Raw genomic sequence first — 5,291 nt, 5'->3', positions numbered from 1 at the left:
TTTCAGCGCTAACTGTGTTCTAACTGTGTGGTTTAGGGGTTACAGCCTATGATATGTTTTTATAAAAATTTGATCTAGCCAGAGACAAAGATGGTTTTTTTTGTTTATGTTACAGAATTACAGATATTGAAAGTTCAACATAGTTTTGAATATTTATCCTTGTATATGAACTTAAGCTCTGCAGGGTAGATTGTATTTATTCATTACAATATCTGTCTTCTACTAGCTTTATTGTCTAATCTCCTGTTATAATAAAGAACAAAAAAATATGTTAAAATTACATCTGATTCTGGTGTAGTTGCTGCATGGACACACTCTAAATGTGGCTGATTTCACAAGAATCACAAGGTTTTAGAAATGTTATCCAGTGAGAGTTATTTTTGCGTATTTATGTTACAGAATTGGAGATACTGAATATTTTTATGCACATTTGAAGTGCCACTTAGTTTTGAGTATTTATCCATAACAGAATTTGAGGACATATCAGTACTCATATCCTTTCTAAGATCAGTTCTTTTTATTGCACTATTAAAGTTCTGCAGGGTCGGCTTTGCTTAGTCATTTCAAAGACATGAAGTGCAGCAGCCTTTCAGTCTCTTTTTTATCGTTATATGTTGCTTATCAGGTAATTTGATTATCAATTTTAGGGATGACTTTTATTATTTAATAGTAATAATGACAAATGTGCAAAAAAAAGAGACTTATTTGTAAGTTAATTTATACTTATGGGTTGGGGGTGAGTAAAACTAAAGCAAAGTTATGGTACAAACATGTTGATTCAAACAGTGCAATTAACTATCTCTATATTACATGTCATGAAATATAAAATCTATACAAGAAATAATAATATCATTTACTTTTTGACTGTGTTGCTCATGTGTGATTATGCATTAACATGTGTCATAAAGGGAAAAACAAACAAAAAAAAAGAAAAAGAGATGTTCATACTTTTATTCAAGTCTTTCTTTCCCTTAATTATGAAAAACAAAAGCATTTCAAACTCATCTGCGTACGTCATCTTATCCTTTGTGGAAATACTTTGCATTCAAGGTCGGGCAAGAATAACTGCTGGTGTAAAAAGAAGGAAAGTGTTTGTCTGTGGAATCGCTTTACTTATATAAGAAAATATTAAATACTAAAAGAGATACATAGACTTTTTTTTCAATTTGATTTTTTTTTTTTAAATGATGTAACCTCATAATAGATCTCTCTGCCTTTTGATTTTTTTTTCACACAAACAGACAAACTGATTTTAAGATTTAAAGATGATAATAATAATATTTCAAGTCTACAATTGTTAGTGGCTTTTTTATCAAGTCTTTACCTTTTGCTGGGGGTGTGTTAGTTAAACCGGAAAGATGAAACGCATGTTATTTAACCTTGAATAAAACATTATAGAGTCACTATAAAGTAACTATTTAATAATATAATTATCTGTAACATATTTCATGATGATCAGGTTCAATTTCATTAAATCTACAATAGAAAAAACTGCAGTAAAAGTAAGTCTAAATCTGCATGTAAAAAGTTCATTGTTTTAGCCAGCAGATGTCACCTTTGCTTTGTAAGTGGTTGCAGAAGCTGTGGCTCCAGCTGCAGCCCTTTCATTTCAGTCTGTGGTATGTAAGCAGCCGGATCATGAACTCTTCTATGATTTAGTCTAACTTATTCCATCAGTACGGCATTTAGAATATCTGATCTGACTGGTAAAATTCCTTTTCCCTCTTTCTCACAATGCACACAGACACTTGTGTAGGAGAAAGAGCTTAGACAGAGCGCAGGGAGAGGGAACAATTTATGTGGGTAAACAGGGAGGTAAGTACTGACCCACAGAATAAAAGAAGCATCTGAGCAGGAGGTGGACTAATTTAACCGATCTTTACTCCGCTGCAAACTTGAAGCCCTCTCAATACCTCTCTGGCCTTCATGAAAGAGCACTTGAACAGCTGAAAAACATTCCAGAGCGAGAAAGTACCTGGTGACAGAGAGCGGCTTCAGTTTAGAGAGAGAGCGGGAGGGAAAGGTTCTTATCATGAGCATGAAACCATTCACAGGCTAACCCAAGAAAGTGGATTCTGTGGGCTTTTTTATTTTTATTATTAATGGCAGCTTTCTTTGGAGTTCCAATATTACTTTTGATGATACAAGTTATGGATCTCCCTTTCTGCTGTTCACAGGAAGCGCATCCAGAGGAGAGCTAAAGATAAAGAAGAGATGGCACAGACAGACAGAAAGCTTATCTTTGTGTTTGTTAATTAAAGATAAGACGTGGGAGAAAAACCATTGCTTTGCTGTTGCTCACACATATGGGGGACTGATTTTTTGTTTGCATATTACAGTGCAAAGCAGAATTCCTTCTCCTAAATCCCTGTGCTTGCCACATATTTATTTGTGTATCCTGATTTGACAAATTGTAGAAGCATTTGTAAGCAATTAGGATAAAATGGAAATTCAGTTGTCTTAATAAACCGCTGATGAAAGAAAATGAAATGAATGAAACACACAGAGCATATAATTTACAAAGAAAAATAAAAAAGGTATACCATTGTCGAATATTATAATGGATGGAAAGGTTTACCGCTTCTTGTGAAGGGTTGTGGAAAAGTCAGGGGGGACTTTCTAATGTACAAGTGATGCTATAGAAGAAGAGTCAAAATCGAATTACAGAGTCTTTTAGCACACTCTTCACTCTCCCTCATCTCAGTTTCTCAGAACACATGACAACATATAGCTTTCAAGTTGATGCACTGCACTCAAGGCAATATTTTCTGAATGAATTTAGAAACAATGGGAATATTCAATGCATTTTTACTCACTTCAGTAGAGAGCCAAAGAGACGTGCTATAATGCTCGCGTGCACACGGACGTGCGCAGCCGTTCGCACTATAGAGCTGCAGATGAATGTCATGGTGGGGGAGTAATTGTATCCCCTGTGACTCGAATTAAAGCACTGACCTGGTTAGCTTTCTGTCAGCAAGAAGGGGTGGGGGTGCTGCCCCCACAATTCCCACCCACATTAACTCTTCAAAGATTAACTTGTTGACTGACTGAACCATGAGGAGCACCCTGAGCCACAGAATCATGGAAGTGACACACCCAGGGATAGCCTTGGGAAGAGAAAATGTTAACAAGTGCTTAATAGCCATCTTCTTCTCATCTGCTGATAAAAACAGAACACGCATTGGGAGATGAGTTGTTTCTTTCATTTTAGCAATGCAGTGATAGTAAGGCAGATTTGGAAGGGCTTCACTACAAACTCCTGAACGCCACAGATACATTGCCCGGTGGCATGCCAAATCATGCCAGTTTCATGAATTTCATTTCTTTACGTGGGGGCCACGAGCAGGTTAAACAGCCTTGACCTTTGTTTTTACTGCAGACCTTTTGATTTGTCATTGCAGAAAAAATAGAGGTGGAAGTAATAACATTATCAATGATTCAGTTAGATGTAAGTGTCCCAGAAGGGCCATAATGACTTGCTCATGCAATGTGCCATGGAAAACCCACGCTAAATGTAACTGGGGCATTATTAATGATATTAATTACACCTGTGCCGCCCAATAACCAGTGAATTACAAGCATGAATGCCTTTGCCACCAGCACCTTTTACATAACAGTTCAAAAGGAAAACAGAGGACTGCTCAGAGTTATCGGGGTTGATGTTTTTTGGATAATATCTTTAATTTTCTTTAACAACAACAACAACAAAAAAAGCTGGGCAGCATGCTAGTGCAGCGGTTAGCACCACAAGAAGGTCAAATTCAGCCTGGGACCTTTCTCTAAGGAGTTCGTGTGTTTCCCCTGTGCATCTGTGGGTTCTCTCTGAGCACTCAGGGTTCCTCCCACAGTTCAAAGACATGCATGGGGTTAGGTTAACTGGTGATTCTAAATTGACTGTAAGCACAAGCAATGACAGACATGAAAAAGCAAACTCCTCTAAAATAAAACATGGAAAAATAAAACATGGAAAAAAAAAGAACACCGGTTCAAATACTGCATGGTTGAGATAAAGTCCAAGTTATTTACAAAGTCGAGAATGTTCCCAAACCTTTTTAAATATTTTTGTTTGGTTAATTTTATTCTGTTGTTTTGGTTCTAACAAAGCAAAGCTCTTATCTTTTTAGCACTCAGTAAACTGACAATGATTTGTTTTTGTTCATTTCTATTATGATTATTTCCTTTTGGAAACAAACCAAGTAAAAACAAATTAGCTGGATCTGAAATACTCTTCTCACATCACCTACTGTTTTCTAAAATATTTTAATGTCTCTCTACACTTCCAAACACAGTGAAACAGCATTACAGTGAATTGTATGTCTGGCATGTTTTTATCATATGATTTGACCTGGGAGGAGTTACATATGTTTAAAGGAGCCAGTAACAGTTTGTAAATCAGAGGTGTATATTCACCATGCCAGTCTGAACTCCATGCATGCTGATTTCCAATCCTATGCTGAGATTTAAGTTTCCACATATTTGTCTGACATTTTGTGAACTCCCTGATGAACAGGATGTCAGCACTGTGATATGATGCCCTTTTTAAAAAGTACTCCATCATCATTATTACGACAAATATATTTAGGGGGAGGTCTAATACATGAATTATGATGTTTTAATCACATTTTCAACCGAATTTTTTCAGAGAAAAAACAGATGGGAGGAGGAAGCTGCCTTGTGAAAGTATTGTCAATCATATCAAATAATACTAATAAGAATTTTTAAAGGGTTGAATGGTATGAAATGTAATCCAATTTTGATAGGATTGGTTGAATGTGTTGCTCAAATTCAAAATGGTGGTGAATGTCTGGAGTCAATGGTTAGACCACATATGTCAAATAAAAAATGCTTTTTCTACATTTCGATGTTAAAGAATTAGAGTAGAAGACGTTGCATGTAAAATAAGTTTAATTACTAAAAGGCCAAGCCTTCCACCAATTTATTTTTTAACTAAAATATGATATCATTTAATTGTAAATCCTGGTGCCTATTGAGAAACAAAGAAAGTAGACCGAATTCATATTTTTGGCAGCCGTAAAGGATGTGGATTTATTTATTTATTTATTTATTTATTTATTCTGTGAGAAGACACATAAGGGGGGGAAGTGATTTGATGAATCAATATAATATGTCGGGTTATCAACAGAGATGACGTAATGTGTATACTAATGGAGTATTCCTTTAGGGGGAGGTTGCTGTCGAACCTCGACAAATTACCATTTACATCAATTGTCAGGTGAGCCCCCAGTCTCCCCGCTCCACGATCATAGATGGTACAGTCCGCATGCAGTTCG

This window comes from Rhamphochromis longiceps, linkage group LG10, assembly GCF_057381845.1.
Source record: "Rhamphochromis longiceps isolate RC_006_pf linkage group LG10, R_longiceps_female_GT1.1, whole genome shotgun sequence".
Taxonomy (NCBI): domain Eukaryota; kingdom Metazoa; phylum Chordata; class Actinopteri; order Cichliformes; family Cichlidae; genus Rhamphochromis; species Rhamphochromis longiceps.
The sequence above is the reverse complement of the archived record's forward strand: the minus strand, read 5'-3'. Positions refer to the sequence as shown.